The following is an 18,446-nucleotide window of genomic DNA, read 5'->3' as shown; positions in this document are numbered from 1 at the left end:
TTCCATGCACTGCAGGTCAATCCGTCATCAGCCATTACACATCTTGCAGCTTTCAACAGCTTTCAAATTATTTGATTCTTTCAAACCTGCTATTTTACATCTCACAGCCCTATCTTCTCAAATATTAAAATGTTCAAGATGACGACACCGTTACCGTATCATGTTTTAAAGAGTCGTTAAGATCTACACTCCCACAGTGTCTGCTTACACTTATTGACATTGTAACATTCACGCTTTCTTACTTATGTTACTCTCTTCCATCATTGCTACATTTCATTCAATGTTCCCCTTTGCTGAAATCCACTATGTTTAACAACTGAATTCAATGAATGAGCATAACTTGCTGCTTTCTCTTCACCCTTGTGCAAATTTGTCACTCAAATATTAATATTTTCTATACAAAGTTTCGTTTCTGCTATGATGCATTTTTTGGGCGGTAATTTGGTAAAACATAGATAAAATAAATTTGGAAAATTCACGCTTTCAAAAAAATACTGCACATATTTCTGCTTCATTAACAAAACCAGTTCCCCAAAGCATTTTACCTATCGGCTTCCCGTTGCACGCACACTAGCGTGCAACTGCTAGTAAATACGTCTCACAATTTTCTGCACTGTGGAAGAACGGTAAATGGGGTTACAATTGGATTGCAATTTTGAGGGGCCCACAATAAGTGTCCAACCCTAGACTGTACATAGATAGTGAGAAACTCGATTTCATGAAAAATAGCTTAAACAAAACAAATACAAGAATGAAACCCCTAGGAAAGCGGAATATCCTCTCTGAAATATGGTTCATTGTTTTTCTTGCAGCTTTTGTTGCATCTGTAGTTGTAGTCTCTGCTGGTCTGTTTTGCAGTTGTTTTTTAATTGAATTAAGAGAATAAAATTATAAAGCTGCAACAGCAGAAAAAAACTCACGTTACAGAGCTGCAATAACAGCAGATAGTTTTAACTGGTCTATTCTTTAGTCTCATAGTTGCTAGTTATTTCATGCAGTAACAGAGCTGCAATAACAGAAAATAGTTTTCACTGGTCTATTCTTTAATCTCATAGTTGCTAGTTATTTCATGCAGTTTTTACTGCAGATACTTTGTAGTCACCATTTATTCGGTGAAAAAGAAACTTCAAGTGTCTCGTTTTTATTTGCGTTTGTCAAGAGTATAGTGAAATTACACTACATTAGTTGTATAATATTATCCCTATACCGTTCATGTCAACAAACTCAACGCTTGGAAGAAGTCTTTTTGTAGTCAGTCTTGGACCTCTGCCATCAATGACGGACGGAACCTCGGCATAACAACACACAATTCATTTTGGACAATAATCCCATGGCGATTAAAACAAGATATCTGAGATGTCTTAAAGAATGTAGTAATTGCTACTTAAAAAAGGTATTACAAGACAAGCTTTCGAAATTTACTGTACATAGCAAGATTGACGCTCATACCACTTTACAAGCTTAATCGCTTCCGATTCAAAACCCAGATAACCTTTTTGTGAAAATATGTAATCACAAACACGTATAGGCTAAAATAAATCTAATACAAATCAAATAGACAAAGGAATAGCCTCCGAAACTTCATAATAGACTAGGATTCATTGATAGACAGTAAATAAAACAGATTCACGAATATGCATTTACCTGAATCCAAGCTTACTGCATCTGAATCCATTCCAGCTGATCGAACGCTACCATCACATTCCCAGTGTTGGCAACAGAAAGCTTACGATGCTAAACTTCTCGGGTCTAGAGAACTATGTATAAAACTGCACACTTTATGGCACTAGCTAGGTAGGTAGACAGTACCACAAAATATTACTCATGTTGTTGAGAGTTGTTCAAATGTCGCTGTCGATCCTTCTATGAAATGAACGGGTTAATTGATAGACTGTAAACAAAACAGATTCACGAATATGCATCTACCTGAATTCAAGCTTACTGCATCTGAATCCCTTCCAGCCGACCGAACGCTTTCATCACATTCCCAGTGTTGGCAACTGAAAGCTTACGATGCTAAACTTCTCGGGGCTAGAGAACTATGTATAAAACTGCACACTTTATGGCACTAGCTGGGTACGTAGACAGTACCATAAAATATTACTCACGTTGTTGAGAGTTGTTCAAATGTCGCTGTCGATCCTTCTCTATGAAATGAACGGGTTAATTGATAGACTGTAAACAAAAAATATTCACGAATATTCATTTACCTGAATTCAAGCCAGCCGATCGAACGCTACCATCACATTCCCAGTGTTGGCAACAGAAAGCTTACGATGCTAAACTTCTCAGGGCCAGAGAACTATGTATTAAACTGCACACTTTATGGCACTAGGTAGGTAGACGGTACCATAAAATATTACTCACGTTGTTGAGACTTGTTCAAATGTCGCTGTCGATCCTTCTATGAAATGAACGGGTTAACTTTTTTAATCAATGGTCAATATCGCGTAAGTACCGATGCAAGACGATTGCATGTGTTTGTACTGTCCGATGAATTTCTTGCTCCACGTAATATGGTCGACTGGTGCATTCCTTGCCCTTTCGGCAATGGCTACGCAGCAGACAAAACGGCCCGCCCATGCCATGCCTTCCCTTTTCCATGTCCCCTTGTCATACGACCCCCGTCCCTTCAAACGGTCCAATCAAACCGTACATCACCGTACTGGGCTATGCGCAGGGGTATAAGTCTTGATGAGCATTAAAATTTTATTTTTATTATTAATCTTTAATGTTTTAATTTATATTGTTTTAAGTTTTATTTATTTAACTTCTTTTAAAATTTTATTTTTATTGTTTATGTTTTAATGTTTTATTTAATTTTTCTTTTTATTGTTTTATTTTTATTAATTTATTATTTTAATAATAAGTTATATATTTAAGTTTTTTATTTTTATTTATTTTAATATAATTGTATTATAATATATAATTATGTGATTTTAATATATATGTAAATTTTAATATCATTATTTTCTAACTTTTTAAAATACATTAGGTAAATAATAGTTTAATTTTTAAATTATATATTTATTTTCTTAATAATAAGTCATATGTTTAATTTTTAATGTTAATTTGTATTCATTTATTTTAATAGTTATTATGAACTAAAACATCCATAATATATTGTGTTTTTAAGATATATATTAATTTAAAATTTTAATAATATTATTATTTTATTTTTAAAAATTACATATTAAAAACATTAAAAGTAAGAAGTTCTTAATAAGTATAATTATTTTTGAATTTATTTATATAAATGTTATAATCATATAATATATGTTTAATTATTCTAAAAAAATTAAGAATAAAAGAAGATTGAAAATATATTATATGTTTAATTTAAAATATATTTATTCAAAATTTGATTTGATAGGTTTATTTTTAGTGAATGTTTAATATTGGAAGATTGAACTTTAGAAGACGTCATTCTGTATTAGGGAAAATTACACAAGTAAAAATTTAATTCAAACATTCACCAAAAATACATTTATCAAATCAAAATTTTTAACTTGTGTGTAATTTATATACATTCTATTGTAAATTTGAGCAAAAAGTTATAGTTTGAATTAAATTTTTACTTATGTGAAATTTTTACTTGTGTAAAAATTTAATTCAAAGTATAACTTTAAAAAATTTAATTCACTTTAAATTTTTACACAAGTTTGAATAAAATGTAAAGGTTAATAATAAAAATAAAATTTTAATGCTCATCAAGACTTATACCCTGCGCATAGCCCAGTACGGTGATGTATGGTTTGATTGGACCGTTTGAGGGGACGGGGGTCGTATGTCATGGGGGCATGGAAAAGGGAAGGCATGACATGGGCGGGCCATTTTGTCCGCTGCGTAGCCATTGCCATTCCTTTCCTGCTCCCGACGGTACACTGCATTTGCCTCCTTTGCTTTTGTCCATGATCTCCTCCGTTGATTTTGTCCTCCTGCAACTGGCTGTACGTGCAAATACGCCATCAACTCCTATAAAGTTATGTTTAACTTGCAAACTTGTGAGACGCAGTCTCTGCCGGCTTTTCGTAGTCAGTACATTGCAGGCAATAAATACTATTTGAAATACTTCATATTAAAAAATGACTTTGGTAGAACATTTTTATTACGTTTCAAACTTGTTTTTATGTGGAATTTGAATGCTCGGTTAGAAATCTTAAAATATAGGTAATCGGATCTCCTTTCCCATGTCAACCACTTATATTATGTACGTCATTTGTTTTATTTGCCGAATGTGATGTTTTCTAGCATACAGTTAATGAATAATAGTAGAAATCCTCAAACTAATGTTGAAATTTTAATCAAATATATCTCATATTTAAACTTTGTTTTATGTGTGATGTGATGTTCAATAATACTTTTACAGATTAAATCACTCTCGCTAAATTTTGTATGTATTGAAGCATCTAGATAAAAAAAAGTATAATTGGGAAAGAAATAAAATTTAATATATATATAAAAAAAAAAATTTAATAAAAAATATAATTATATTATTTTATTTTAAATATAAATTTAAAATCTTTTAGTATATATCAAAATCTTTTTTCATTTATTTTTGTACTGATTTTATAGATTGATTAATTAAACGTTATAATAAATGTAAAATGTAAATAATAATAAAATTGAGGTAAATAAATATTAGAAAATTAAATGAAAAAAATGGATATCAATTTACATAATGTAAATTTATTTTTTTAAATAATATAATGCTTATATTCATTATTATATTTTCTATTTTTATTACAAATTTATATTATGCCGATTGCGAAAAACCCAAAAATAAAATTAGAAATAGACATTTGAATAGCATAATGAAATACTAAAGAATTAACTTAGAAAATACGAGTTGTGTTGTGTGAACAACATAGGCTAAAAAAAATTGATCTATATTATTCATTGAAAATAATTTTATGATCAACGTAAATATATAGAAAAATTACTCTCAGTCTTCACCGATCAAGAAAGTTATAAATTAGTAGATCTAAACTTAGAGTACCATGCTTTCATTTTTTTAAGTCTAACATTGCATGAGCTATAGTTTATCACGAGTCCCTATGACCTCCTCTATCTCTCACTTTTTCCCCCCTTCATTTTTATCTTCACATCTCTCCCTCTCCCTCTATTTATATCTCATCATCTGCCTTTCTCTCTTATTCATTCCATCTCTCCCTCCACCTCCCATGCTCTCTCAAAGCTACATATATATGCATCTCTCTATATATATATCACTTCACATATATCCATCTTTCTATCTCTCCACCTACCCCTAATTCTCTCTCTATTTCTATCTCTATGTTTTCCTCTCTCTCTCTCTCTCTCTCTCTCTCTCTCTCTCTCTCTCTCTCTCTCTCTCTCTCTCTCTCTCGGGCCTCTCTCTTTCTATCCATATCTCTCTACCTCTCTCATTATCTCTCTCTTATCAACTCCATCTCTTTTACTCTCTCTGTCCTTCTCCATATCCCTCTCTATCTCTCTATATCTCCCTCTATCCATATCACTCTCTCCCCTCTCTATCTATTAAGTCATCTTTCCCTCACCCTCCCCTCCCTATCTATCTCTATCTTTTCATACCCTGCTCTCTCTCTCTCTCTCTCTCTCTCTCTCTCTCTCTCTCTCTCTCTCTCTCTCTCTCTCTCTCTCTTATCTATATCTTGATTTCTACCTCTCTCAATTTCTCTTCCCATATATCTCTATCTCACCTTGTTTCTATGTTCCTCTATATCTCCCTCTATTTCTCTCAATCTCTATTTGTCTATCTCATTGTCTCTCTCTTTATCTCTCCCTCCCCCTCTTTGTCTCACCCAATCTCTACCTCCCTCTATATCCCTTATTTATATCCTATCTCTCCCTCTCTCTTCCCATGTATCTCTATCTCTCTCTTTCTCTTTCCATATATCTTTCTCAAATCTCCCTCTTTATCTCTACTTCTCCTTGCTTGTATTTCTCTCTATCTATCTCTATCACTCCCTTTCTCTCCCCCCTCTCTCTCTATATCCTTATATCTCTATTTCTTCATTACCCTACCTCACCATCTATATTCCTCTCCCCGTTACCCTCTTCCCCTCCCCCTTCCCCTCCCCCTATATATCCACCTCCCTCTTCCTTTATATCTCTCTATCTCTCTATCTCTCTATATCTTTATCTCTCCTAATGCCTCTTTGCATCGATTTTTGTCCCTCTTTCTCTCTCCTTCTAACTTAATTTCTACCGATATCTTCATTTGTCCCCATATCTCTAGACATGCCCCCTCTCTATTTCCATACATTTGTTTCCCTATGTCTCCCTCTTCCTCCTTTCTAGACATTTCAATAATATGATACCGCAATCTTTTATGTAAGACATTAATTGAACCAACATTAAACAAACAATTTGTTTGCATTGTAAGTGCTATTCACATTTAATGTTCCATTACATACCAATGCTGCGACATTTGATTGTTGTTTTCTGTGGTCGTCAATAAATCGATCTCCCCAAACCTTGTTGTCGTTGAAACAACAGTTGTACGCCTCATTGCACACCATGAGTTTGAGCCTGGTGATAATGATGAAAGAAATTCCATCGAGATCCTTGTATCTACTTTCAAACCATTCTCGAGTCGCTAATTTATTTTGTATGTGCGCCCATCGAAAAAAATTTCCCCTCTGGATTTGAGGTTTCTCCCAGCCAGAAGTAATGGCATGCAAGTTAGGCGTGGGAACTAAAAATGAATGGTGATAGGTAAGACGTATTCCTCTTTCTTAGATAAGGCGTCCTACTCTCCCGTACAGGCAAACATGAATGGTGTCCAGTCTTAGTTATGACATCCCACATTGTACTGGTTTGAGGGATGGTGGTCACTACCCAACAAAGGTAAGACGATGCACACAGGTAAGACGTATTCCTCTTTCTTAGGTAAGGCGTCCTACTCTCCCATACAGGCAGACATGAATGGTGTCCAGTCTTAGTTATGGCATGCCACATTGTACTGGTCTAAGGGATGGCGGTCACTACCCAACAAAGGTAAGACGATGCACACAGGTAAGACGTATTCCTCTTTCTTAGGTAAGGCGTCCTACTTTCCCGTACAGGCAGACATGAATGGTGTCCAGTCTTAGTTGTGGCATCCCACATTGTACTGGTCTGAGGTATAGCGGTCACTACTGGATGTATCTATTATGTTCTAAAATGGTAGTATGGATTGACTAACACATTGTGCATTTTACACCGTTGATTTTGTAATAAATGACTGCGATTGACTAACATATTGCTATCACGCTGGCCGTCATTACCCAACAAAAATAAGACTATGCACACAGTCTATCCATATGTGGCTACTGTTCAAGGGTTTTGTCAATTGTCTAAGGATTTGTGTTAATGTTATTGTGATTTCATTTCTATTTCCCTCTATTAATGAGCAGGAATTCTAATCCTCCTCCTAATCTATCTTTGGCTGTTCAGCCATTTTCATTGCGGAAAATGAGCTGCAATGGCTGCAGGGTTGCAGTGATGATTAAAATTTGTAGTGGATCGACAACCCACAATCGCAAGCCAATGCCACCGTTTTTGAGATCTTTCTATAAAATAATACAATTTAGCCCATGGCTATTATGTGGGAGAAATTCCCACCGAGAGCATCATGCCTCGCTGTAAAGTCCTTGCCGATAAAAAAAAGGGTTAAAAAATTCCGTGCATTCTACAAACAGAAACTTTCTGAATCACTTTGGCACAAAAAATCTGGTTATTGAAATTCTTGATATGATTAGGTTTAAAGTATTTTTACGCGGGAATCTTTGCAACGATGTTATGTTGCAACGCTTGAATTTAGCTCATATTTAATAATAAAAGAGAATCATATGTAAAATAAACGTTCTTCTAAAATTCTAAATACCAAGGAGACAAGTGGCGAGGGTTCTATTTTATTTGGAGTAATAAAATAATACCTCCACAAAAGCTGAAACATGGCATATTTCATGCATTTACCCGCATGTCAAATTATTTCAAAAATGGATTTTTGTTTATGGCATTTTGATGTCATTGTAGATTCCTCTCGACATAATAAACATTAAAAAACTATAGGAAAAGAACTTGCTCTACTTGTCTTAAAAGACTTCATAACTTTTTACCAAACCAAATTGCTTCATTTACCATGCCTTTCTGACTTTAAGGTTCGTTGTTGTGCCAAACACTAATATAATGTTGGTTATGCCATCAAGTGTCTATTTAATTTATATTTTCAAACCATTCATACTTATTTACTATTTATTTTAATTTTTTATTTAAAAATAAATAATATTTATTTCAAAGTATTTTTGGAAATTTATTTAATATTGATTATTTAAATTAATTAAATTATTAATTATTTTATATTAAATTTTTTAAATAAATTAATATATTTATCATTAAATGAATATAGGTAAAGTATACGAAAGATATCATATTTATTAACTAGCACTTGCACCTTGGTGTGCAATGGGTATGCCGAATGGGTATGGAAGGTCAAATAGAAATTTTTTTGGTCTATTATTTGCATGCATTTTTGTAGTACATAAGGTCAATTATTTGCATACATTTATGTAGTACATGAGGTCAATTGAGGAAATTTAGAAAATAATGTTGTTTGTACAACAAAGGTATCAATGGGGAAGTGATAATTAAATCAAGAAGATAATCATGCTCCATTACGATCTGGAGTCATGTTATGTTTGCAATAGGTAGAGAGGGAGAGAGAAATAGAGAGAGAGAGAGAGAGAGAGAGAGAGAGAGAGAGAGAGAGAGAGAGAGAGAGAGAGAGAGAGAGAGAGAGAGAGAGAGAGACAGACAGAGACAGACAGACAGAGACAGAGACAGAGACAGAGGTAAGGAGGTAGATTTAGGGGATAGAGATAGGAGAAGATGGAGAAGGATATGTAGAGCAAGAGAGGGGCAAGATAGAGATAGAAGAGATAAACATATAGAGAGGGAGAGATATAGTAATAGAGAGATAGGTAATGAGATAGAGATAGAGGGTGAGATGGAAGAGGAAATAGTGAGAGATAGAGCTAGAAAGGTAAAGATGTGTCAGTATAGAGGTCTAGGGAGAGGGAGAGGGAGAGGGAGAAAGTGAGACATGTCTAGAGATACAAGGGGAGATACCTTTAGGGAGAGGGAGAGGGAGAGAGGGAAATATGTCTAGAGATACAAGGGGAGATACCTCTAGGGAGAGTGAGAGGGAGAGAGGGAGACATATTTAGAGATACAGGGGGAGATAGAAGAATAAACATTGATATAAAGAGTAAACATTGGTATAAAGAGCTAGAGAGGTAAAGAGATGATGGTGTGTGTGTGTTGTGTGTGTGTGTGTGTGTGTGTGTGTGTGTGTGTGTGTGTGTGTGTGTGTGTGTGTGTGTGTGTGTGTGTGTGTGTGTGTGAGAGAGAGAGAGAGAGAGAGAGAGTTGTGTTTGAGTGTCTTGTGTTGTGTTTTATTAATCTATTGTCATATTCCTCATATTAGAGAAAATTCAATTAGCAAAAAGTTATATAAATTTTGGTGTTCCTTTCAAAAATATTAAGATAAAATATTGTTGACTAAATCAAGCTTTGCACCTATTGAGATTAATTAGAAAAAATATATTAGCTTATACCACATAGATTAATTAGATAGACTATATTAGCTTATATTAGATGAATCACATTACTATTAATGAGATCTAAGATTTTATGCTCAAGAAACCATACAAGTATATGTATGGTGTCCATCAACTTTATATAAATTGTCGAAAAAATATTCATTAGAACTCTTAGGTCTTTGGAGGAATCAAATAGACTAATAGAATTAAGGTTGACAAAATTATTAAGATGGTTTGAAGAACATTATTCAATGGTTTTCTAAGCTTTTTAATTTCCTAGGCCCTTAATGTTTGAACGATACAAAATTAGATGTGATAGAAATTTTATTGGAACTAGATTTATATTTTTTTTCTTTTCATTCCCTTTTTTGAAAATGCATTATTATTTTGACATTTTGAAGTGTTGGAGGAAGTGTGAGAGGCCACATAATTCCAGCCATTAGATTCAAATAGTTGAAGCTTAAGATTTTTTAAATGGAAGCACAAATTCTACAATATAAATATTGGAAGCTAATTCCATAGTCATTAGTAGACTCATTATTCCTTTGAGAATGTTTAGTTAGATTAGTTAGTTGTTTCTTAGCCCATATTGAGGCATAAGTGTTGTAAGTGGCAGTTACCTTGTCAAAATAATGGATAAAAATAGGAGCTAGAGATTAGAAGTATTCAATGGCATGCTCCTTAAGGTTCATATAAATAATTTAGGTAAGAATTTATCTTCATATGTAACATCTAGACATGCATTATTAAAAGATTATAGGTGAATATTTTGATGAACTTTTTCATAATATAGCTCAAATATAGCTACAATAAAGTCAATGGGCAAGGGTTGTGTAACAACCTCACATGTAAAAGATATGCAAAGTGAAGGATTAAACACACTATCTAGTTAGAGTTACGATTTTCTTCTTAAGTTCATCAAATTATTTGACTAGCGTATTGAGGGTTTAGAACTGTGGGTAGTAGTAGTATAAGAAGCCTGGATAGAATGAATGGTGTATAAAAAGAGTGAGAGGTAAGAGGGAACGAAATGGTAGTAAAAGAGAAAATCATTCTATAAATGTAAAGTTGTCATAGAATGACAAGGAGGAATGGTAGTGTTTATATGAGTATGAATAAACACTATCCAAGTTTAAACTAAGATCTTTAACTTATAGATATGTCATCAAAATTTAATATTGTACACATCCATAAAATGATTATTTCACTAGTTTCAACCGAAGCATATACCTCATTTGAACCTTCCTCAACTACCTTAAACTCAAATATTCTTCGCTAATTTGAATGCTGCACTGCAACTACAATTATTTATGATATCAACACTACTAAGAAATATGTAGCTACATTGTGCATAAATGTATACTAGAGTAGTTGCAAACACCTCTGAGGAAATTCCCCATCCTTTTGGGATAGAGTGGGAAGGTTGTAAAGTCTAGCTTTAAACCTGCCAATTGCCAATTGCAAAGTCTCTAAAGCTTTTTCAATAAATCTATTTTGTTAATATCCTGTACTCAGGACGTCCCACGAGACAATATTTCTTTGAGGCATTTTGCCAAACAATTCACCTACCTTGTCGATGATTCCACATCTTGCATATCCTACAATCCTGGCATTCGGTCAAACAATTTTTGGAGGCATTTTGTCAAGCAGTTCGCGTGCCTTGTCTATGCATACACTTTCTACATACACATCTAGCAGATCAATTGCAGCTACATCTGACTAAATCCCTCTATCGTTTATCCTTGGATGTCCATGCCCTGTTCCAAACCTCTCATTTACGCACAGGCTGGGAGGATGCTGGAAAAGTTTGCAGAGTTTAGATTTATACCTTCCAATCGCATTTGGTTGTATGTTTCTATATCATTTTGGATAAACTAATTTTCTGCATTTCCTGCTATCAAAGCATTCCATGAAACAACATTTCCTTGAGGCATCGCTCAAACAGTTCACATGCCTTGTCTGTGCTTCCACATTTTGCACAGATGTCTACCTGAGCATTTCCAATTATAATATCTGACGATAATCCCCTCTCTTCCATAGTTCGATGGATTGCCCATAACCGGTTTTGAAGCTCCCGTTGTCGCTTCTTACAAAACATTTTTAGGTTCAAAATGTTAAGCAACGGTATTATTTTAAGCCATCATAGGCATCCACTTGACGTCGCGCGGGAATAGACTAAATTCAAACTTAACAGCGACTACCGTTCGAACGGGAACAAATACTGGCGTTGGCAATAGGAACGAATGCTGACGACAGAAACGGGGCCCACAGCTGTCACTTAAGCGGTCAAACCAGCTTCGAGTGTCTTCGTTTCAACCAATGAAAAATAGTGAAAATCAATGGTTCCGATGGGTTTCATCGTCTTGCAACCTGTTTAGACACTTCTGAGTCGTTGATGGTAGAAGTAAGCTGATCTACTTCAAATAGAGAACACCTTCGGCGTAATAAACATTAAGTTTTCATAATCCATAAGATCTAAATCAGTTGCTTCCTATTTGATTGTGTGTAAATTTTTGCATCAACATTTTGGATCACACTCCATGATCCATCATCTTGCATGCTCTCTAACTATTATCATCATGATGATGGATTACGGAGTGTGATCCGAAATGTTGATGCAAAAATTTACACACAATCTAATAGGAAACAACTGATTTAGATCTTATGGATTGTGGAAACTTAATGTTTATTAATAAATATGATATCTTTCTATATACTTTACCTATATTCCTCTAAAGATAAATATATTAATTTATTTGAAAATTTAATTTAAAATAGTTAATAATTTAATTAATTAAGATCATATTTATTCATTATTTCATTTAAAAATATTATATTATTATTATTTTTAATTAATATTAAATGTATTATATTACCATATTGTTATTGATATTATTGTTTTAGAAATCATTTTTATTAAATTATAATTAAAATATGATATATTATAATAAATTTTAATACAATTTGTTATTATATTATTATATTTTCATATTTTTGCTAAGCTATTATTATATTCTTTTACCAAAGGAAAAAAAAATTACATTATTATTATTATACTATCATATCATTATACTTTTATTTTATATTCTTTTTTGTCCTTAAAGAAAAAGTGAATTTTATATAATTATTAATAATATTATTTTTAAATTTATCATTATACTATTATTTATTATATTATAACTAAAAATAATTTATTTTTATTTTTTTCATTCGTGTGTGTGTGATGTGTCTAAATCTCAAATCATATTTTTTGTTGACATTTTAAACATTTTTATAGATTAGTTTTAATAAAATAAAAAAATCTGGAAAACACATTTCTTACATTTTAATATAGAACAATTTAAGGAATTAAAAAATATATTAATAATAAGAAAATATATAGATAGATAGATAGATAGTTTTCGAATATGAAATTTCAATCCAATTAAATAATTACTTTTGGGGGTAAACCACAAGTTTAAAATAAGGCTGTAGGGCTTTTAGCTAATTACAGATAAGAGAATAAAATTGTTTGATTGATAAATCTTTAAAGATGAAGTTGCAAATACAAAAATGGGACTATTAGATTAATCAATTCTAATAATTGAAATAACAAAAAAAAAGAAAAAAAGAATAGGACTCATCTTAAATAATTTCAATTGATAAAACCAAAATAAAAAGTAAAAAAACACTAGCATAGAGGACTCTAAGGAGAGACACATGTCATGTATTCAAAGAGTAGGGGAAAATATCTTAGAAGTTGATCAAATAAAATTTGAAGGTTACAAAAACAGATAAATAAAAAAAACAACTCACTTTGTAGCTTTAATGCGAATTTAATGTGATGCTCTGCAAAAAGGATTAGAAAATCTGTTTGATGGCAACACACACAAGAGCACAAGAAACAAACGTTAGTGTTAGCAACAAAAGATTATCCTAAACAGGCATATCAAGAGAGATATTAAGCATGAAATAGAAAGCATATAAACATAGAATGAAATAGCTAATCAAGATGCTCATAGTTGCTCCTCCCTTGTTCCTCTCCTCTCCAAGTCCCAAACGAGTGTAGCTCTCAGCTTTTAGCACTAGCCATGGATGCCATATGGAGATTCAAGATGGTTGAATATGATAAGAAAATACTATGCAAGAGTAGATAGTGATGCTATGAAAAAGCTCTATGCTAATGCCAGTATAACAACAATACTCTAAAATGCTTCTCTCTTTGCTTGAGGAGAAGGGTTCTATTTATAGAAGAAATAGGGAAATGAAGGGTTAAGATTGAGCAATCTTAACAAGGGTTAGGATTGAAAGTTGGGGATCCATGTGCACAATTGGCACCAATAAAATGGTGACAAGTTTCAACATAGGATTGGGTTGAGAGAAGAGGTTGGAGGCATTAAAGGCCTGAGAAGACCTCATGGTTATCTAGAAGGTAAGGGTCAAGTCTAAATTAAGATTACCCATTGGATTAAGAGTTAATCCAAGGATAAACCTTTGTGCAAATGTTTAAGAGATAATCATGGTCAAAACATTAATGGCCTGATGAGACCTTTGGGTTGGGTAGAGGTTGAGTCAAAACAAATGTTTTAACCATGTGGGAGGGTTGAATTAACCATTAATGGTTATTGGAGACTTTGGGGATTAAGTGGTTGAAGGTTGGAAGCCTTCAATGGTTTTCAAAGACTTTGAGCCATTTAGTGGTTGAAGGTTGGAAGCTTTCAAAGGTTATCCAAGACTTTTAGGCTTAATTTGTTGAACACACAAAGCATTAATTACTTTTCAAAGACTTTGGAGTCTTTGACAAGTGACTCCAATTTGCTTAGGAATGTGACAATATTTAGGGGATGGATTAGGCTAATTAGGAAGGGTTTAGAAGAATTTAGAAAGGGTTTAGGCATACAAGTGGATTTTGTAGGAAAATGCAAGTGGGAGAAATTTTGGTATTTTCAATTAAAATAAAATCATTTATTTCAATTAAATGGTGTAATTTGCATTTGGATAAATATTCAAATAAATATTAATTTATTTAAATGAGAAAAATGAAGATAAAGCATTTAAAATGCTTGAAGACTTTGAGGGAAACCATTAAAGGCTTGAAGACTTTAAGGAAAACCATTAAAGTCTTAAGAAGATTATAGAAGGAAGCCATCAAGTTTGAAGACTTTAAAGCCATCAAGTTTGACTACTTTAAGGGAAACCATTAAAGGTTTCAAGTGGGTGAGGATAAATAGGATTTTAAATAAATAATTTATTTAAAATAGTTGTGCAACTTGCTTTTGTAGGAAAATACAAGTGGGTGGAGGATAAAGGTGATTTAAATAAATGATTTATTTAAAATAATTGTGCAACTTGCTTTTGTAGGAAAATACAAGTGGGTGGAGGATAAAGGTGATTTTAAATAAATTATTTATTTAAAATAATTGTGCAACTTGCATTTGTAGGAAAATGCAAGTGGGTAGAGGATAAAGGTGATTTAAATAAATGATTTATTTATTTAAATGTGAGAGGTGGGATTTTGGGGGATTTAAATAAATATTAATTTATTTAAATGTGAGAGAATACTTTAATTAAATAAATATGATTTATTTATTTAATTAATGGTCTGAATTTGGTTAAGTGAATTAAATCAAATAAATTGAATAATTTATTTAATTAATAGGAGAATAGGGTTAAGATGAATTAATTAAATATTAATTTAATTAATTATTAATTGATGGTTAAATAATCAAATAAATACTAAGTATTCATTTAATTAAGTGGACATATTTATGTGACTACATTTGCCCCTCTTTGAGACGGTGCAGTTTATCGCATCGTTTCAAAGAAAGAAAAATAGGTGTGAAGAAATGCCCCATAAAATGTAAATTTAATGGGTGGTATGCCCCCTCGAGAGATGGGCCGAATTTTTTTTTGAAAAATCGGGCGATCTCTCGAAAAAGAATGAAAAGTGGAGGGGATGTAGAATAGAAGAAATTAGAACTAATGATGAAAGAATGGGAGAAAATGGAGTGAATATGAAGAAACAACAAGCCAGCGAGTACCCTGAGGTCATGCAAGAGATACATAGCAGATGTAGTGTGGGGTTTTGATTGATGCTATACAATTGATCAAAATTGTTTGGACAATCTGGTGCAATCGGTTTAATTGCCCCGGTCAAGTCAAAGCGTGACAGTTGATGTCAGTTGGTCGCTTGAACATGATAAAGTCTGAGTAAGTGAATCAAAGTGACCTGATGGTGACTTAGACAATTGATGTAATTGCCCGATGAAGTCAAGGTATATGAAGCAAAATACTCGTTGAGACGTAGACAATTAATGTAATTGTCCGTTGGATTGTGTTTGATTGGTTGATCAATTGATAGTGTGTGCATGTGATGGATGGCTGTGGGGAATCATGGCAGCCCCGTTGAGACTAGGTCATTATGATAAATGCCTGATGTAGTCTAGGATTACCATAATCGATTACCTGTTGAGACCCGAAGATACTTGATCAGAGTATCTATTGATAGTCTAGGTGTGTGGGAGTCGATGTATCTGTGTAGACAGAGCAACTTGCTTGATTGTGTGGATGGGAAACACAATCGCTCCTATTAGAGATGGATGGTGATGAACGTGGCTTGATTGGGTTGATGGGAAACGATGAAGGATATGTGATGCTAATTATCAAGATGGGGAGGGTGGGGGGGTTCAATGTTAAATAGAAGAAATGGAGGACCTATTACATTCCTATGGAAGAAGAGGAAAATAGAGTATCCATTGTCATTACTATGTATGAATGATATGCAGCTATTTATGAATGTATGGATGGGTGGAATGCAACGAAATGCAATATATACAAATGAGATGGAATGACGATCCATGGTGCTTTATTTTTCATCATTGAGCTTTAAAATGTTGTAAGAAAATACAAGCAACTTGACATAAAGATTCAAGATGACCAGAGTATTTCTTACATGGATTTTTATATAGCAAGTTAATACAAGCAACTTGATATAATGGATCAAGTTGACCTGAGTATTGCTTGCGGAACAGATAAGGATTATCTCCGTTCATGCATGACTTGGATCGTCCTCCTTGATCTTAGGCTGATCATATCCTGAGACAAGTGCATACCGTACAAAGAAATAAAACCTTTATCCAGTTTGGACGAGGTAGGAGGAACCAAAGGAAGAGCATTGTACCTGCAAACAAACAGTATATACATAAAGAATAAAGAATAAGGATCCTTGGTAATGGTTCATGCTCATATGGTCGAGGTATACGCTGTAGTCAGCAAGCCGTAGTGATCTATGACTGCATTTTGCATAAGATCACGTAGCTTAGTGAACTTCCCACGTAGACACCATTAGTACATGCCCCAGAACTTCATCGGAAATAATGCGCAAACGATACAAAACAATGCTGAAAGATCCCGATACAGATAAACAAATGAATTACTCACGAATCAACCAAGCATTTGATAGCTTAACATAATTTTCTTGTCAAAGAAAATGTCATCTTGTCTTTGTTTTGATAAGGAAGGATGCATCCTTGTTTAAAGACAGGTTTGGATTTGTTAATGTCGATTGTGTGGTTTGATTGGTAAATGGTCATTGTGTGAGTATTTTGTCAATGTTTATTTTGTATCTGATCGGATAAATATGTACAAGGTGTTGCCATGTTTTTGTGTGATTTTTGATGGGTTTTTTGATGTTTTTTGGATTTTGTGAAACAATTTTGAATGTTTTTGGTATTTTGAGAGTCATTTTTGAATGTTTTTGGATTTTTGATGATTGTTTGAATGAAGAACTTAATGAATCATAAGACAATGTAGAATCCACTTCCATTAATAGGTTAAAGGCATTGCCCCCAGTTTTAGACATGACTATGAAAAAGTGGGATGCAAGATGTATGGAGTACTATCATAATTGCAGAGGAATAACAAGCCATGGTTGATGGATGGATGGATGTATGTATGAAGTAGATGTGATCGCCACAAGTCTGAAAGATAATGGAGCCATAGCCTTTACGAGTGGCGCCTGTTTGCCAGGTTTTCACCATCGTTCTTACCCAAGGTGCCACCGGAGTGGTTGTTCACCGTTTGGATGCATGATTTTTCTTTACTTTTTTGAATGTTTTTATATTTTCTTCAGGACATTTTTCTGAATGTTTTTTGGTATTTTCTGATAGGCAGGGGAGCCTGATGCTCTGTACAGCTTATGTGTAAAACCGTTTGAGGTGCATGCTGTTGATTGGATCTGCGAGCGGTTCTCCTTCTGATGTAGCCAACTGATATGCCCCGGACCCAAATACAGCAGTGACAACATATGGGCCCAGCCAGTTTGATTCAAACTTGCCCTGATGTTCTCTGTTTGGTTGGTTGCGAGGATTCTCTCGTAGAACAAGATCACCTACCTCAAATGTACGAGGTCTAACTCGGTGATTGTAGCTTCTACTCATGCGCTGCTGATAGGCTTTGAGGTGATTGTATGCAGCTTGTCGCTTTTCATCTAGTAACTCTAAGTCCTGAAGACGAGATACTCTGTATGCTTCATCATCGATGAGATTGTGCAATGAAACCCGTAAGGATGGTATCTCGACCTCAATAGGTAGGATAGCTTCAGCACCATAGACCAATGAATAAGGAGTTGCACCTGTAGGGGTCCGAATGCTAGTTCGATATGCCCATAGCGCTGGATTTAGTTGAACATGCCAATCACGACCGGCATCATTGACTGTCTTCTTTAGGATCCTCAATATGTTTTTATTGGATGCTTCGGCCTGACCATTGCCTTGTGGGTAATAGGGAGTGGAAAAGCGGTGTTGGATATGAAATTTCTCACAAAGCTCACGAACATCCTGATTTTTGAAAGGAAGACCATTATCTGTGACAATGGACATG

This window comes from Cryptomeria japonica, chromosome 4, assembly GCF_030272615.1.
Source record: "Cryptomeria japonica chromosome 4, Sugi_1.0, whole genome shotgun sequence".
In the NCBI taxonomy this organism is placed as follows: Eukaryota; Viridiplantae; Streptophyta; class Pinopsida; order Cupressales; family Cupressaceae; genus Cryptomeria; species Cryptomeria japonica.
This window is presented reverse-complemented; position numbering follows the sequence as displayed.